Raw genomic sequence first — 18,348 nt, 5'->3', positions numbered from 1 at the left:
AGGTGATTATTGTCATGAAGCAACAGTAGGGAAAAAGATCTCCAGTCACTTTCCCTGTTGAAGTTGGTTTCAAGAGAAAATGTTCATTTTTGCCTGGAAAGTACTGAATACATGTTTGGGTAAAATATTTTTAAATAGTTGTATAAAATGCTATCTCTTTAAAGTTTTACTATCAGGCTTATATTCAATGTAAAGCAGTTAGTAATAGAGATATGTAATTCAGGTCAGAAATTCAGACGTTTACAATTTTGGCCAAAGGCCATTACAAAGCTAGTTAATATAAAACAGATAGAGTACATTCTCACAAGGGAAAAAGTCATGTGGTACCAAAAAAAGAGCTTAATGAGATGAGTTTTTGAGTCTATGAATATATAACTTGGTTGCATTTGCATAAGGGTGGATCAGTTTACATTTAGGGCACTTGTTTTAAATTCAAAGGTCATTATTGTCATTATTATTTTTCCGAGGGGAGAGGCTTTTGCTTTCAGTCAAAAAAGTAAATAAGTGACTATGTGTTAACTTTATGTCAAAGACTAGGATGAAGGGCTTCCAAAGCCTAGAAGCTGCTGAAATCGGAAATAATAACAGTTAACTTAAGCAGTATATTTAGGAGTGTATTTAGCATTAAAAGGAAGAGGAGTCATTCAGGTTAATACAAATTTAGCTTAAATATTTAGGTTTTGCAGGGATTATTTTGTAAGTATCTACCTATCTATCTGGTTGTGATATATTTTTTAAATTATTTATTATTTATTAGTATTTTATTTTATTTTTGGCTGCATTGGGTCTTCGTTGCTGCACGCGGGCTTTCTCTAGTTGCGGCAAGCGGGGCTACTCTTCATTGCGGTGCACGGGCTTCTCATTGAGGTGGCTTCTCTTGTGGAGCACGTGCTCTAGGCACTCTGGCTTCACTAGTTGTGGCTCATGGGCTCTAGAGCGCTTAGTTGCTCCACGACATGTGGGATCTTCTCGGACCAGGGCTCGAACCCATGTCCCCTGCATTGGCAGGCAGATTCTTAACCGCTGTGCCACCAGGGAAGTCCTGGTTGTGATATTTATTCTGCATTCTGTCTGACTTGTTATATTTATTCTGCAGCTAAATGTGTTAGTTATCCTAAAGACAAACATTAGAATCATTATATGAGTGGAGGAGAAGGGTGTTGGTCAGATGAACCGGATGGTTAGATTCAAATGCCTTGGTAAGTAGTTAGTATATAAAAATCATGCTGAATCTGCTTATGAAATTAATGATTTATGTGGCTATAATTAGGTATCCATAACTAAAAAAGGACATACTTTCTTAGAGTAAATATGCCTCTAGAACTTTACATTTCTACTTCAATATTGAGACTTTTCTATATATATATATACACTTGGGGGTAGGGTAAAATCTCATGCTCGGTGGGAAACATCCCCACACTGAGAAAATTCCCTTCAAACGGTCTTTGACCAAAAGAATGACTGCACCAAAAGAATGACTGCTATTGCTCCATCTTTAAATTTCAGTGTCATAGTCGTTTATAAAACATATAAATATTCCTGACCTATTGTCATTTCCTGTTAGAGAAAAAATTAAGCTTTATATATTTTCTCAATTTTAAGTCATATATCTGTTGTGTTTATTATTCAGAAAAGAAATATTTAAGATTTCTCATTTTACCAAAGAGAAAAGTAGACAACAAATGCCATATGATGGAAATATAATTTATTATAGCAGTTCTTTACTGTTCCTAAGAATAAATAGCTCCTGCTATTTGGGATCTATGCATTACGGCTCATCTTTGAATTTCATTGTGGAAGGATTTTCAGATGCCAAGATAAGAAGCAACAGTACAGATGATGGCTGTATTCAGAAGGGCACTGGGCTGTTTTGCAAAAAAAACATATTAAAAATTTGTATCTTTTTTTATGTCACTTATCATCCATATATCACACCAGAAAATTGCCTTTTTCTTGCTTTTAATCCATAGATTATAACTCTAACACATTTGTATGTATTGTATTTCAAGTTGAAATCCACTCACAAAACCTTAAATATATAACATATTTTTGTCCTGTGCTTATTTTTTCAACAAATGTTAATTCTATTAACATTTAATACATGTTAGTACTATTCTCATAAGCAAAATCTAGTATATTATTGGAATAAGATTTCTAATCTCATAAGTTTGTAAATATTTATAAATATAAATAAGATTTATAAATATTATCTGAAAATAATTTACATAAGATATATAATGTCAATTTAGTGCTAGTGAAAATCTCTTATTAACTTTTTAAAAAAATTTTAATTTATTTTATTTTATTTATTTTTTTAACATCTTTATTAGAGTGTAATTGCTTTACAATGGTGTGTCAGTTTCTGCTTTATAACAAAGTGAATCAGTTATACATATACATATGTCCCCATATCTCTTCCCTCTTGCATCTCCCTCCCTCCCACCCTCCCTGTCTTATTAACTTTTTATTGAATATTTACTAAATTAATAATAGAAGTTATTTATTAAAGAATAGTAAATACTTTTGAGAACATTATTATAATTAAGACTCACAACTAACTACTGTTTTAATTCCTTTCTTTCAGATGAAGGAACTGAGAATTAGAATTAGTTACATAACCTTTCTAATGTTGTATGTCTAGTAAGGGGCAAAAATTGGATTTAAACCCAAGTTTTCTTGACTATAAAATCTATAACTTTAATTACTGTACTATAGGGCACAGTTCTGTGTTGTATATAGGATGCAAAGAAATATAACAATTGCTGTATTCTTTCAAGGAACATCCGGTATAGTTGAGAATTTAATTATTGAAAAAAATTTTTTATTTATTGGCATTTTAAAAGTTGCCAACTGTTTCGATTACCATTCAGCCATCTTGCTTATTTGTATAGCATCTTGGTTTTAATTTCACTGTATTAGATAAAGAAATTCCACTAGATTATATTTATGGTCAATTACAGTTCTAAAAGTTTATGATTATTGCAAATTGAAAGCAAATTAAATAATTTGTTTAAAATAACTGCATGTTATTAGGGCCTCTTCAGGTCTCTGCTCAAATGCAGCCTTCTCAAAGAGGCTCCTTTCATCCCCCCCATCCTAAAGTGGCCAATGCCAGGCAGAAGGACATTGTTTAGAAAAGTCTGAGAAAGAAATACATGAATAAGTCAAAAAGTCACTATTATGATTTTATGTTTGTATGCCAATAAAAGCGTACTCAAATAAGGATAAAAAAGAACCTACTGTGAGGGGTATATATAGTTGTGTATATTTTTATTGCAATTGTAACATTGTTTTCACTGAATGAGTTACATTTAGAATGGCTAGGATTTTATTTTCAATAATGCTGCCCTGAAAATCTGTAAAATAGAACAAATACGGATAATTTTTAGTTAATTCAGATTTTGAGCAATCTTAATTTTTGGATTTATATGAAAATCAACACAATAATTTTTGCATAGATGTGTTGTCATATAACTGGGTAATTTTACAGCATTTTTTCTTTAGGTTTTGCTATAAAAGGATCATAAACTCTACAATTTAAATTAATATTAAAGCAGTTCTGTTTATGATGTTTAATAGAGCAAGTGTCTGTATTATAAAAATGAATAAAACATTTCCCCAATTTTTACAGAGTAATGTCTGTTTACTCTGAGACAAGTTGTTTAGGCTTCATATTACCACATTTATGTTCTTTGGTTTCTTTTATTGTGCACACGTTCTATAAAACCTACCTTATCGGTAGACCTTAGATGATAACAAAGAACCAGAGAGTTTCACCTAAAGAAAATTAGTACAGTAGTTGGAAACAAAATATTAATAATAATGATTTCAAATATATACATCATGATATTTCATGTTATAAACAGTTCATAAATCTGAAAGGAAATTTAAAAAAATTTTAGAAAACGTAGAGGACCTGTTGCTCATTATTTCATCACTAATGTAAGAGTGTCGTTAACATGTTAATACTAAACCGACATTACTCTGACATTTCCCCTTTCAGTTGTTTTATCTATACATAGTTTTGTGTTGTGTAATTGTAAATTTTTTACATAGTAATACTTATAACCTTTAAGTAAGACTTAAAACCCTTACAATTTTCTAAGAAACCATTAAATTAAAACTATTTCGAAGTAGATAAAAAAAAACACAACTATTTCTTGCTATGTGTGCAACTATGATTTTTATTACCATGATGCTATCCTATTGGTTTTGGATATATCATAGTTTACTTATTATTTGTCTATTGAAATTCTTCAACAACTATTAATTAAGCACATGTATGTGCCAGTCATTTTTCGGGGCCCTAGAATTCAGCAGTAAAGGCCATAAATGCTTTCACCATCCAGAGCTTGCTTTCTATAAAGCAAGGCAGTCAATAAACTAATAATGATATAATATATATCAGGTGATTATAAGGGCATAAAGAAAACAATAAAATAGGATATAGGTTGGAGGGGGAGAATACACATTTCACCCACTGATGACATTGAGAAGGTTTCCATTTTTCTGTTCTTTTTTTATGCTATTATAAACAAAGAATTGAGAACTAGAACCAGAGACATAAATGAAGGGCCAAACACATAATAAATATTCAAATATTTGATGAATAAATTAAAAATAAATCAATTTAGTCATTCTAAAGACTACAGACTTTATTCTGAAGGAAACTAAAACAAATTTAGTATATTTTCTTTGTTGAATATTGTCAATAATAAACATAGAGAGAATAAGGCTGGAAAGAAATAAGTATTAAAGTAAAAGTTTTTCAGGGAAGAAATAAGTACAGCTAGCACTATGACATTAGGGGCTGGCAGTAAGATACATAACCAAGAACTGTAAAGGAGGCAGAATGTAGTTGTTAATTTGAAATAGAGAGTCAGAATTATATTTAGGGAATAGTCTTCTTTTCCTGCTTTTTAGAAGAATGTCTTATAAGAAATCTCTAATTCCTTTGTGGCTTTTATTGATATGTTAATGTAAAATATGAATAATTTTTTAAAAATTGAGCTGGACTTTCATTCTTGGCATAAATTAAAAGATGCAATGATAGATTATTTCAGAAATAATAACAAGATTCCCTTGTTAATATTTTCAACTGTGTTAATATGGTTTTTAATTCCTGTATTTCATGTCACTATATTTGATTTCTCATTCTAATTATCATTAGTTCTACTTTTTGGCTTTTTGGTAGACTTCTCAAGGGTCTATCTAATATATTTTTCTTTCCTTGAGTGTAAGTATCGATTACAATATCTTTCTATAATCTAGTTTAAATGTTTCTGCTTTTACCCTTTTTTGTTTTTCTTTGAATAGTATTTTTTCTCCTTTTACATTCTGAAAATGAATAAAAAACTCATCACTTTTCTTTCTGTTATATAAGAAAACCGTATTAGAGTATAAATTTATGACTTCAGCCTGACTTAAACTCATGCATTTCTCCTATAATTATTTTATCATTATTTGCTGAGTAATCAAATTGTCTATTTTTATTTCCCTCTTAACTGACAGTTACTCAGGACATAGAAACAATCCAGTGTGGTTCTCTTTTATTTTTTCCCTTCTTACTATAGAAAAGGCCAATGATATACAAAGTAAAGAAAATAATATAATATCCCCATGTCCTCAGCTTCAAAAATTATCCCCTCATGGCCACTCTTATTTTATTGATGACCTAACCCTCTACTTCTCCAAAATTACTTTGAAGCAAATTTTGGAAATTATGTAATTTAATTTGCAAATTGAGAATGATTGGTATGTTCCTTAATTTTCTTTTGGAAAATATTCTTCCTCTGTACCTATTTTTCTTTCACATTTGTTTTTAATTGAAGAAACCAGGTGACATGTCCTTAGAAATTTTAAATCCGGATTTTGTTGATTACATTCCCACATGTCTATTAACATGTTTCTCTCTGTTACCTACTGTTTGTTCTGTATAAACTGAGAGGTAGACTTAGAAGTTTGATCAGAATCCACTTCAAGGTTTTGGCAAAACCACTTCAGAGATAATGTCTCATACTTATTTCCAGAGGTAAAAAAAAAATCTCTCTCTCTCTCTCTTTCTCTTCTCTCTTTCTCCACATCCCACCCCATCTCTCTGTTATTAGCCATTGATAATCATTGCCAACATCTTTCACTTCATTAGGGATTATGAAAAGATGACATCTAATTTAACAATCCTAATTATTAGCTGTGATGCTTTCACAAAGAGAAACTTTCCTCATTCACAATCTAGTTATCATGAATAACAGTTTTTATATAAAGATAACATACTAGATTATTTACTCTTATTTAACAATTTTTCAAAATATTTAGTTGGTTTTACTTATATCCTCCAAAGGTGACAGGACTTTTGTTATGGTTGTTTTTAATCATTAAAAACTCATAGGTTTAAATATTTTTAATTGTTAAAATGGTTGTAATTGTTGTCATTTAATTTAAATTTTTATTACAGAGTCCTTGTTTAATTTTATTGTGATCAGATCAGGTGACATTATTGTGTGTTTGTGATTTTATTTAAGAATAGTCCACTGTATTACAGAGAGGAAGAGAAATGAGCAATAGAGGATAGTAAAATGAAGTATAGATGACAAACAAGAAGTGCCTGAAACATGTTAGCTATAGATGAGGTAAGTAGTTCATTTGTGTGCTGACATAGACAGGAAGAGATAAAATGAGCAAGTATTAGATATTCAAGGAGCACCACATTTTTCTGACAGTTATATCACCCGTAAATCGGGCACTCTTTGGTGCTCCCCATCTGGCCCCTTGTAGCCTCTGACTGAGACATGTAGAAACAAGCCACAGGTGCATAGCAGGTTATAGGAGCTACAGCTACTGTCCAGGAGTCTTGCCCCTGCATCTTTTCCATAAAATAAGCATGTGTGTTGGTTCCAGTCACCTTCCTTCCGCTGAGCCACGTTGACTGAATTCAACTCTGGTCCTTATTACTATACTATAGCAGGGAAGGCTGATGCAAGAGAAAAGTGGTGGATAAGGGAGAGGAGGAAGGGAGAGAGGAGAGGGAGAGACTGAGGTATTATGGTCCTTCTATCCCACCTGCAAGCTACCATAATGTATTAATCTATGTTGCTTTGCCATATGGGTTTTTTTTTTAATTAATTAATTAATTTGTTTTGGCTGCGTTAGGTCTTCGTTGCTGCACCCGGGCTTTCTCCAGTTGTGGCCAGCGGACAGTGCACGGGCTTCTCATTGCAGTGGCTTCTCTTGTTGTGGAGCACGGGCTCTAGGCACACGGGCTGTAGTAGCTGTGGCACGTGGGCTTCAAGAGTTGTGGCTCGCAGGCTCTAGAGCGCAGGCTCAGTAGTTGTGGCGCACGGGCTTATTTGCTCTGCGGCATGATGGATCCTCCCAGACCAGGGCTCGAACCCTTGTCCTCTGCATTGGCAGGAGGATTCTTAACTACTGCCCCACTAGGGAAGTCCCCGTATGTTTTACATTGATTCAATAAGCCATGTGATTTGAACATCTTAACTTGATCTGGAGACTTTTTCTCCTGTGACTTCTAGGATGGAATGCCTGATTGTGTACTTGACAGGTAACAGCTTCAGGGTGCTTTTCCTCTCCAAGAGGAGCCCATACCCAGGGCTGAATTATGACTTTTCATGGGCCCCGTCTTCCACAAAAAATTTTAAATTTGTATTTTATAACTGCATTGGTATAAAAATGAATATATTAACATTCTATACTAAACTATTTTATTTTACCTAAAAGTTCATTTTTTCCTCTAATTTAGAAAGAAGTTAAAATATTTTCATGGATGCCTAAAAGTATTGTGGGTGGTAGGCACTGTGCCTACTGTACCTAATGAAGAAGTTGGTCCTACCGTACTTTTCCTTTTTGCTATGAAGCCTTTTTTATACTTTTGGGTTTTTTTAATTAAAAAAGCAAATTTAAAAACATTATAGAAATATGAAAATAGGAAGTAAAATCCCTCTTATTACTACAGATAGCTATTGCTGACAATGTGATACATATACTTACAGGTTATGTTTTACTCTTCTTATACTAGCCTGTACACATACACAGGCACACACTGTACTCTATGGGATCATCCTGTGAGCTCTGTTGTTTTATGCTGATCTTTCCATTAATAATCTATTATGGACATATACATTGTAGATGATATCTTAGATATTGGTTACAGTGGCTATAATGTATATTTGCTGGATTGTTAAAGAGTATTCAAATCTGCTTAAAGAATGTGATCAACAAAATAATAATGAAGATAAATGAAATAATATAAATAGTAAATAAGCAATTAACCTGAGGTATGCTGTTATAAAGTTCAAATGAAGGGGTATCTATTAAACCACTTACTAGACAAGGAATGCAATTTATATTCATTTCTATTTCTAATGATAATTTAATTTCAAAAGATGAATTTTAGGGGAGTCCTATAGAAAGGTCTATAACTAGTACCAAAATCCTAGTTGGTAGAGGAGAATAAAACAGAGGACACAGTACTTCATTAGGTGTGATAACTTTCTAGAAGTTATAATTGATAGTAGGTTAAAAATATCACCATTGTAGCAGAAATAGAGACACAGACGTAGAGAACAAACGTATGGATACCAAGGGAGATTGGGTTTGACATATATGTACTACTATGTGTAATATAGATAACTAATGAGAACCAACTGTATAGCACAGGGAACTCTACTCAGTGCTCTGTGGTGACCTAAATGGGAAAGAAATCCAAGGAAGAGGGGATACATGTATACGTGTGGCTGATTCACTTTGCTGTACAGCAGAAACTAACACAACACTGTAAAGCAACTATACTCCAACAACAACAAAAAAATCACCATTGTAATGTTACCTCCATAATTAAACACAAACAAGCAAGCAAACAATCAAATAGGTTGTTTTAATGGACCCCTGTGTTCACAATGGGAACCTTACTTAGACCATACCTGTGGCAATGGTCTGAGTCTGGACACTGCTCTATTTTTCCTATGTTATCATTATAATAGCTTCCTATTTGATTCTACTTCGTGGCAGACATTGATCATCTAAGGTGGTTTTAGAAAAGAGCAATCAGGAGCATGAGGGCAATCCAATCCATATCATGTCATCAATGTCTACAAGAATTTGAAGTATTTTTATAAAGGAGAGAAGCTTTTGGAAAGATTTGATGTAGCATATCACAGAAGTCTAAGAATAAAATAAACTCTCTCAAGAATTAATGAATTCTCATCACTGAGTTGACCAAAATCAATGGTTTCAATCCTGGCTGCATATTAGAGTAATATGGAAAGATTGGAAAAAAAATACCAAAGCTCAATTCCATCTCAGGAAAATTAGATCAGATCTCTGTTTGAGAGACAGTGTTTTTTAAAAAAGATCCCAACCATTGTAATGTGTATCCAGGGTTAAAATTTCCTATTTGAGTTCATGAGTTTGATTACTGGGCAAATGAATCATAAAGAGTATTTTAAAACTGCTAACATAGTCTTTGAGATCTTATCACGCAGTAGTAAGGCTGACTCTTACAAGAAATTATAACTTACCCACTCATTATTAGCAGTGGTTGACACAATTCATGAAACACTTTCTTCACCTGTGTGTTTCAATTCATCTTGTCTTGATTCTCCTTTGCCATTATTGGTTGTTCCTCCTTCCTCTCCTTTGCTTGTTCCCTCTTAAATATTCAGCCTCTAAAAACTGAACTACCTCAGGACTCAGCTCCTCCTCTCCTCCCCCCCTTTTTTTCTTCTCCAGGGATTTCAACTACATGATGATGACTGAAATGTGTATCTTCAGGTTGAATCTCCTGAACTCCAGATTCGATATCCAATTGCCCATGTGACACCTCTACTTGTATGTCTCAGAGGAATCTAACTTAATAAGTCTAAATCTAAACTTCTAATTCCTGACATTAACTCACTTCTGAAACCTCCATCCATGTTTTCCCCTATCACTGATTGGTAGCTGTACTCTTCCAGTTATTTAGCCCCAGACTGTAGTCATTTTAACTCCTCTTTTTCCCCGTAAACCATTAGCAAATGTCATCAGTGCCATTAAAATATATTCAGAATCTTCCTGACTTTAATCATTTTTATTTCTGAAGTCCTGGTCCAAGCTAGCACTATTTGTCACATAGACTACAATTATAGTAACTTAATTGTTCTCCCAGCTTCTAATTTGTCCTCCTTCATTCTACACAATTATTCTCAGTGAGAAGCTAGAATAGTGATTTTAAAATTTAAGTCATCTCATGTCACTTTTGTGTTTAAACACTTCTGATAGCATTTCTGCTCACTCAGAGTAAAAACCCAAATCCTACACTGGCCTAAACGGTATTACATGACTGGTTAGCCACGATTTCTCTGGCTTCTTCTCTTGACTCTTCCCCTTGCTCACTTAATCACACCTACACTGGCTCTCCTGATATTTCTGAAACACAAAGAGTACTCCTATGTCTGGGCCTTTGGGTTTATTCTTTCCTCTGACTCTCTGCCTAAAATGCATTTTCCTAGATATCTGCATGGCTCCCTCCCTCAATTTCTTTAGCTTTTTGTTATTATGTTACATTCAGAAAAAACCTTCTTGACCATCTCATTTGTAATAGCTAAACCCCCAAACACACATATATGGACAAATTCTATTCCACTTTTTTTCTTTATTTTTCTTCATAGCATTTATCACTGTGCTACACAGGATATGCTTATTGGCATATTTTTTTTCTATCTTGTCCACTAGATTGTACAGTCCAAAGTTCCATATCAAGGCAGGGACATTGTGTATGATTATATCCGTTGCATCCAGAACAGTGTCTAAAACATAGCTGGTGCACAACAAATATCTGTTAAATGAAGGAATAGATGAATGAATGTTAAGACATTATCATTTACATTTTTTATTCATCTTTGTGGTATCTTCCAAGTAAAAGTGAAAAAAGAATTGCTATAAAATATTTTAGATTTTAAGTGTAATTACATCCCCAAATCTCAAGTTTTGACAATTGTATACACCCAAGTAATCACCATCTGATAGTCATCGAACATTTGCTTATGTCCCTTTCCAGTCAATCCACCTCCCCCCCCCTTGAGTTAAACACTTTCTAATTTCTCCCACCACAGTTTAGGTTTGCCTGTTTTTTTTGACATCATATAAATGGAATTATACACTGGGTGTCATTTTTGTAAAGCTTTCTTTTGACATCATATTTTTGAGATTTATTTATATCATTGCCTGTAACAGAAGTATATTTGTTTTTACTCGTGACTGTCATTCTGTTGTAAGAATATATCATAGTTTATCCATTCTTTTGTTAGTATTTGAGTTGCATTTCATGACAATTATAAATAACATTGCTATAAGTGTTGATGTTCAAGTCCTTTGGTAGATATTTGTTTTTACATCTCTCAAGGAAACACAAGTGGCATTGATGGCTTTGAGATTAGGTGTATATTTAACTTTAAAAGAAACTGCCAAATACTTATCCAAAGTGGTTTACCATCTTGCACTCTCAGCAACAATATATAAAATTCCAGGTGCTCCACAAACTTTGGTGTTGTCATTTTTAAAATAACATTAGCAATTTCTAGTGGGTGCTAAATTATAACTGATCATGGTTTTCATTTTCATTTCTCTGGTAACTAATGATTTTGAGTCCTTTATCATGTGGTCATTGGCATATATTTTTTGAGAATTGTCTGTTAAAGTCTTTTGCCCATTTTTTGTTATTTATCTTTTCATTATTTATTTGTAGTCTTTAACAATCTATGAGTCCTTTCTTACTATATATGCTGCAAATACTATATCTAGTCTGTGGTTTGCTTTTTATTTCCTTAATGATTTTTTTTAATGAGCAGAGATTTTTTTGATAAGGTTTAATTTATGTTTTTTTTTTATTTGTGCTTTTTTGTATTAAGTTGAAGAAGTTTTCACAAGGTTGTTTTCTTTCAGAAGCTGCATGATTCTGGATATTCTGTTTGGGTCTATGATATCCATCTCAAAAGTTGTTTTTTTTTTGTGGGGGAGGGGTATGAAGAAATGAGTTTCTTTTTTTTCTCCTGGTATATATCCCGTGTTTCCAGCACCATTTGTTTAAAATGACTTTTATTATCCAGTTGAGTTGACTTGATGCCTTGATCAAAATATCATCTGACAGTATATGCCCCATTTATGAATTCTCTATTATGTGTTATTGGTTTTTTTTGGTTTTTTTTTTTGTCTTTCCTTTTGTCAGTACTTCAGTGTTTGATTTCTGACTTTAGAGTAAGACCTGAGATCAGGACATGTAAATCATCCACAATTTTTCCTTCATTTTCAAGATGATTTTGGCTGTTCTGGATCTTTGCCATCGGAAAAGTTTATAGTCGCTGACTGATCAGGCTACAAAAATAAGTCTTACAGAAATGTAGTCAGGAACGGTATATGTATTCAAGAATGGGAAAAATAAGCTCTACAGTTTATTTTTTAAGTCTAAATCGAAGTAGCTATTGTTCTACTTACTCCTTTCTCATTATTGCTCTCCAGGATTTCCATATAATCCTTAAGAACTGTTACAATTTCTCTTTTGTAGCACTTATAGAAAAATGGTTTTTTTGGACTGAACTTCAAACCTAAGTCATTTTTACCTCAGAAGGAAAGATAACTGCTTTGAAGATAACACTAATCACATTAGGTCTTCAACAATCTCTTTTCCATTCCACAGTTATATTTATCTTCAAAAGGTCTAATCCAGTTCAAGGAAAAGATGTATGAAATCAGCTTGATTCCCTAAGGTAAACCCAGAGAGAATCTTATATTTATTTCTTTTAGTAAACTTATAGCTGCTGTCTAAGCCAAAATTAAAAGCATAAATAACAAATACGAATAGACCAAGAAGCTAGATAGGTTGACTTCACAACTAGATTTACATGTTGGATCATCAAAACTTTTCCTGCCCCAATCCTTAATTTATGAATGCTATCTTTACTTTGAGCTTTGACATCCTTTCCTGTTGTTGCCCAGCCTTCTATGTTATGGTACCTTGCCTTTCTCCTGAAATATAAATCCTTTTCTGACAGTAATGCAATAAATAGAAAGGCACAGTTTATTAAATGTATTCTGCTAAAAATCTTCTCTGGTGTGCACCCTTCCAACCTCCTAGGTACATTTTAGGAAAACCCTCCCTACCACTTCTATGGGAATAAATGAAGAGCTATGTATTTAGTCTCACACACATTCATAACAATATTTAAAAGTGTGTTTCTGAAATTGACATAACCAGTGGAAAATGACACAATAGATATATAATGAAACATTTTAAATGAAAAATTTCAATGTGTCAACATTTGAAATTTGCATTATTTTTTTATGTCTGTATTGTTTCTTTTGTTGGCCAATAATTTTTCTATATAGTGAAAATCAATCACAGAATAACTAATGTATAGACTAAGATCTATAACCTAATCTTTTTTTTTTTTTTTTGCTTTCAGTGTGAACTTTCTTTTGTTACATTGTTACACTACTCTCTTCCTTGTTCCTCCTATGAACATCACTAGTTGATTTTTAAAAATTTCCTCATGGTATTATTGCTGTAAATTTCCTTTAATAGTCTCTTGACCTACGTAAATCATAGCAATCTCTTCTCTGAAGCTGTTATAGAATTTGCCCTCAGTTTAAAAGTACCCTTCCTCCAATGCATCATTTATTATAGTATGTATCACTGAATTCAGATTTCATTGCATACTATCATGTTCTACTCATATGTGACACCAACTTTATTACTTTTGGTTTCATTGATTTTCCCTTTGTTTTTCTGTTCTCTATTTTGTTTATCTACACTCTAATCTTTATTATTTCCTTCTGCTAGCTTTGGATTTATTTTGTTCTTTTTCTATTAAGTTGTAAGTTAGGTTATTGATTTGAGATCTTTCCATTTTTTAACATAAGCATTTAGAGCTATAAATTTCCCTCTATGCAGTCATTTTGCTTCATCCTATAAATTTTGGTGTGTTGTGTATATGTTTTTTCTTTAATTCATGTTAAAGTATTTTCTCATTTCCCTTGTGATTTCTTCTTCGATCCCTTGGTTTTTTAAAAGTGTGTTGTCTAATTTCCACATATTTGTAACTTTCCAGTTTTCCTTTTGTCATTAATTTCTAATTTCATTCCATTGTAGTTGGAGAAGATATGTTGGATAATTTCAATTTCATTCTTTTAAAATTTATTTAGACTTGTTTTGTGATTTAACGTATGACCTATGCTGGAGAATGTCCCATGTGCACTTGAGAAAAAGGTATTCTACTTTTCTGGAGCAGAATGTTCTGAATATGTCGATTAGGTCTAGGTGGTTTGTAGTGTTGTTCAAGTCCTCTATTTTGTTATTGATATTCTGTCTAGTTAACTCCATTTCTGAAAGCGGGATATTGAAGCCTCCAGCTATTGTAGAACTATTCATTTCCCCATTTAATTCTTTCAGTTTTTTATTTGTTTCATATATTTTGGAGCTCCATTGTTAGTTCATTTTTTATACCCATCTCCCTGGCTCATGTATCAGTGGTGTTGATGTTACTGACACAGGGATAGGACACGTGCTAACTTATATGGAACTAGAAATATTCTGGGATTCTGATATTTAATTTTGGTTACAATTTTTATGATATCTAGTTGTACTTCCTGCCTTTGATTCCATGTGATGCCTCTCTATCATGACAATAAGTTTAGCTTTTATCCTTAAATTGCCATGAGTAAACTTATAAACTGAAAATCAATGTATAAAAAACAATAGGCCAGTACGATCAGAAGTGAAATGTTATATGTTTGGTTAAAAACAAAAGCTCTTTAGTGGAAAAAAATCATTCTGTTTGGAAGTTAAACTGAGAAATTATACAAAGAAAACAAACGAAAGGAAGGAAACTTATTGTATCATTGTATCACAATAAAGGGTAAAGTTACATACAATCACATTTTATCTATCTAACATCTATCTATTGTCTCTATATCTGTAATGTTTAAAAATCGCTTTACATGTATCAAGCTTTTACTTTGCATTAGAGACAATAAAAAGCGCTTTAAACTGATTTGGTAATCATAGACATGTACTCTAATTACGTATATAGTTATATATATATAACTATGTATATATTTATACACAATAATATGAATGATTCAGTGTAGAAATATGTGATATGTACCTGTGCTTCTCAGAAATAAGGTTCACAAAGACTCTAATAATCTTACTAATGTCTCGTTTCCAACACTTGCTTTCCTTCAAGCTTATCAAAGACAATCACTATTCTTTTCATTCTATTTTTTTTCTTTTGACAAGACTGCTGCTCCTCTACCATGATGATATTGACACCCTATGTCAAAGTCCTAGTTGTTTCATATATCAGAATAGAAAGATACTCTCTCTTAATAGGTGCTTGTGGTGACAAAGAAATACCAAATTGGAATATACTTCTGGGTAGACACTAAAATAAATTTTCCAAGTGAGTTTTTTCAATATCACATATTTATGGTCTCTCTTGCTCTCTCTTCCTTTCTCCGTTTCTGCGTCTGTCTCTCTTCTCTTTCTTTTTCTTTCCATCTCTTGTTCCCTCCTACCTCCCTATTAGGTATTAGAATATTTGAATTCTAGTCTCTGCTAAATTGACTTAGAGAAGTATAACCTTGGGAAAATCACAAAATGTAATTGGGATTCTAAAGTTTGGTCCTTTAAAATGATAACATAAAACTAGATGATATCTAGTGTTACTTTTAGACTTAAAATTCTGTGATTCAATGACATAATGAAACACCACCTGGGGTTGTATAGCATGGCAATAAATTTCAAATGAACGCTTTTGAAAGTCCTACATTTGCTTGAAAAGGTGAATTTTACTTTGAGCTCAAATGTCACATTAAACATGTGTCTTCCCTGGTATATTTTGTTTCAGGGAAGAAAGGACTAATGAAGCTACGTTTAGCCCAGTGTTATTTATTGTGAGCATATAAATGGAACATAACAGAAATCCACAAAGAAGAGACTATATGAGGCCAACTCTCATGAAGCTTAGCTTGCATATTAATGCTGGACTCAGCTATGCAAGGACTCAATCATAGCAGTCTCAACTTGGGTACCCTACCATGGACATAACTTGGCACATGACTCATACTCTACATGAACTCTTCTTTGTGATTTATTTTCTTTCTTTTTTTAATAGATCTTTATTGGAGTGTAATTGCTTCACAATACTGTGTTAGTTTCTGTTGTACAAAAAAGTGAATCAGCCATATGCATACATATATCCCCATGGTATATTTCTCCATCTGTTTATGTCACCTTTGTTTTCGTTCATCAGTGTTTTATAGTTTTCGGAGTACAAGTCTTTCGATTCCTTAGGTAGGTTTATTCTTAGGTATTTTTTTCTTTTTGTTGCAATGGTAAATGGAATTGTTTCCTTAATTTCTCTTTCTGATTTTTCATTGTTAGTGTATAGGAATGCAAGAGATTTCTGTGCATTAATTTTGTATCCCGCAACTTCACCAAATACATTGATTAGCTCTAGTAGTTTTCTGGTGGCATCTTTAGGATTCTCTATGTATAGTATCATGTCATCTGCAAACAGTGACAGTTGTACTTCTTCTTTTCCAATTTGTATTCCTTTCATTTCTTTTTCTTCTCTGATTGCCATGGCTAGGACTTCCAAAACTATGTTGAATAAGAGTGGTGAGAGTGGATATCCTTGTCTTGTTCCTGATCTTAATGGAAATGGTTTCAGTCTTTCACCATTGAGAACAATGTTTGCTGTGGGTTTGTCATATATGGCCTATATTATGTTGAGGTAGTTTCCCTCTATGCCCATTTTCTGGAGAGTTTTTATCATAAATTGGTGTTGAATTTTGTCAAAAGCTTTTTCTGCATCTATTGAGATGATCATATGATTTTTATTCCTTAATTTGTTAATATGGTATATCACATTGATTGATTTGAATATATTGAAGAATCCTTGCATCCGTGGGATAAATCCCACTTGATCATGGTGTATGATCATTTTAATATGTTGTTGGATTCTGTTTGCTAGTATTTTGTTGAGGATTTTTGTATCCATGTTCATCAATGATATTGGTCTATAATTTTCTTTTTGTGTGATATCTTTTTCTGGTTTTGGTATCAGTGCCTTTGTAGAATGAATTTGGGATTCATTCAAAAATCTTCAATTTTTTGGAAGAGTTTGAGAAAGATCAGTGTTAGCTCTTCTCTAAATGTTTGACAGAATTTGCTTGTGAAGCCATCCGGTCCTGGACTTCTGTTGGTTGGAAGATTTTAAATTACACTTTCAGTTTCATTACTTGTGATAGGTCTGTTTATATTTTCTAATTCTTCCTGGTTCAGTCTGGGAAAATTGTACCTTTCTAAGAATGTGTCCATTTCTTCGTGGTTGTCCATTTTATTGGCATATAGTTGTTTGTAGTAGTCTCTTATAATCTTTTGTATTTCTCTGGTGTCAGTTGTGATTTTTCCTTTCTAATTTCTAATGTATTGATTTGCATCCTCTCCCTTTTTTTCTTGATCTATCTGGCTAAGGGTTTATCTATTTTGTTTATCTTCTCAAAGGACCAGCTTTTAGTTTTACTGATTTTTGCTATTGTTTTCTTCATTTCTATTTCATTTATTTCTGCTCTGATCTCTATGATTTCTTTCTTCCTACTGACATTGGGTTTTCTTTGCTCTTCTTTCTCTAGTTGCTTTAGGTGTTGGGTTAGATTGTTTATTTGAGATTTTTCTTGTTTCTTGAGGTGAGATTGAATTGCTATAAACTTCCCTCTTAGAACTGCTTTTGATGCATCCCATAGGTTTTGGGTGATTGTGTTTTCATTGTCATTTTTTTCTATGTATTTTTTAATTTCTTCTTTGATTTCTTCAGTAATCTCTGGGTTATTTAGTAGTGCACTGCTTAGCCTCCATGTATTTGTGGTTTTTACAATTTTTTTCCTGTAATTGATTTCCCATCTCATAGTGTTGTGGTCAGAAAAGATGCTTGATGTGATTTCAATTTTCTTAAATTTTCTGAGACTTGATTTTTGACCCAAGATGTGATCTATCCTAGAGAATGTTCTGTGTGCACTTGAGAAGAAAGTGTATTCTGCCACTTTCATGTGGAATGTTCTATAAATATCATTTAAATCTATCTGGTCTATTGTGTCATTTAAAGCATGTGTTTCCTTATTTAACTTCTGTTTGGATGATCTGTCCATTGGTGTAAGTGGGGTGTTAAAGTCCCCTACAATTATTGTGTTACGGTCAATTTCCCCTTTCATGGTTGTTAGTATTTGCCTTATGTATTGAGATGCTCCTATGTTGGGTGCATAAACATTTATAATTGTTATATCATCTTCTTGGAGTGA

Source organism: Physeter macrocephalus, chromosome 5 (genome assembly GCF_002837175.3).
Source record: "Physeter macrocephalus isolate SW-GA chromosome 5, ASM283717v5, whole genome shotgun sequence".
NCBI lineage: Eukaryota > Metazoa > Chordata > Mammalia > Artiodactyla > Physeteridae > Physeter > Physeter macrocephalus.
Note: the sequence above shows the minus strand (reverse complement) of the source record.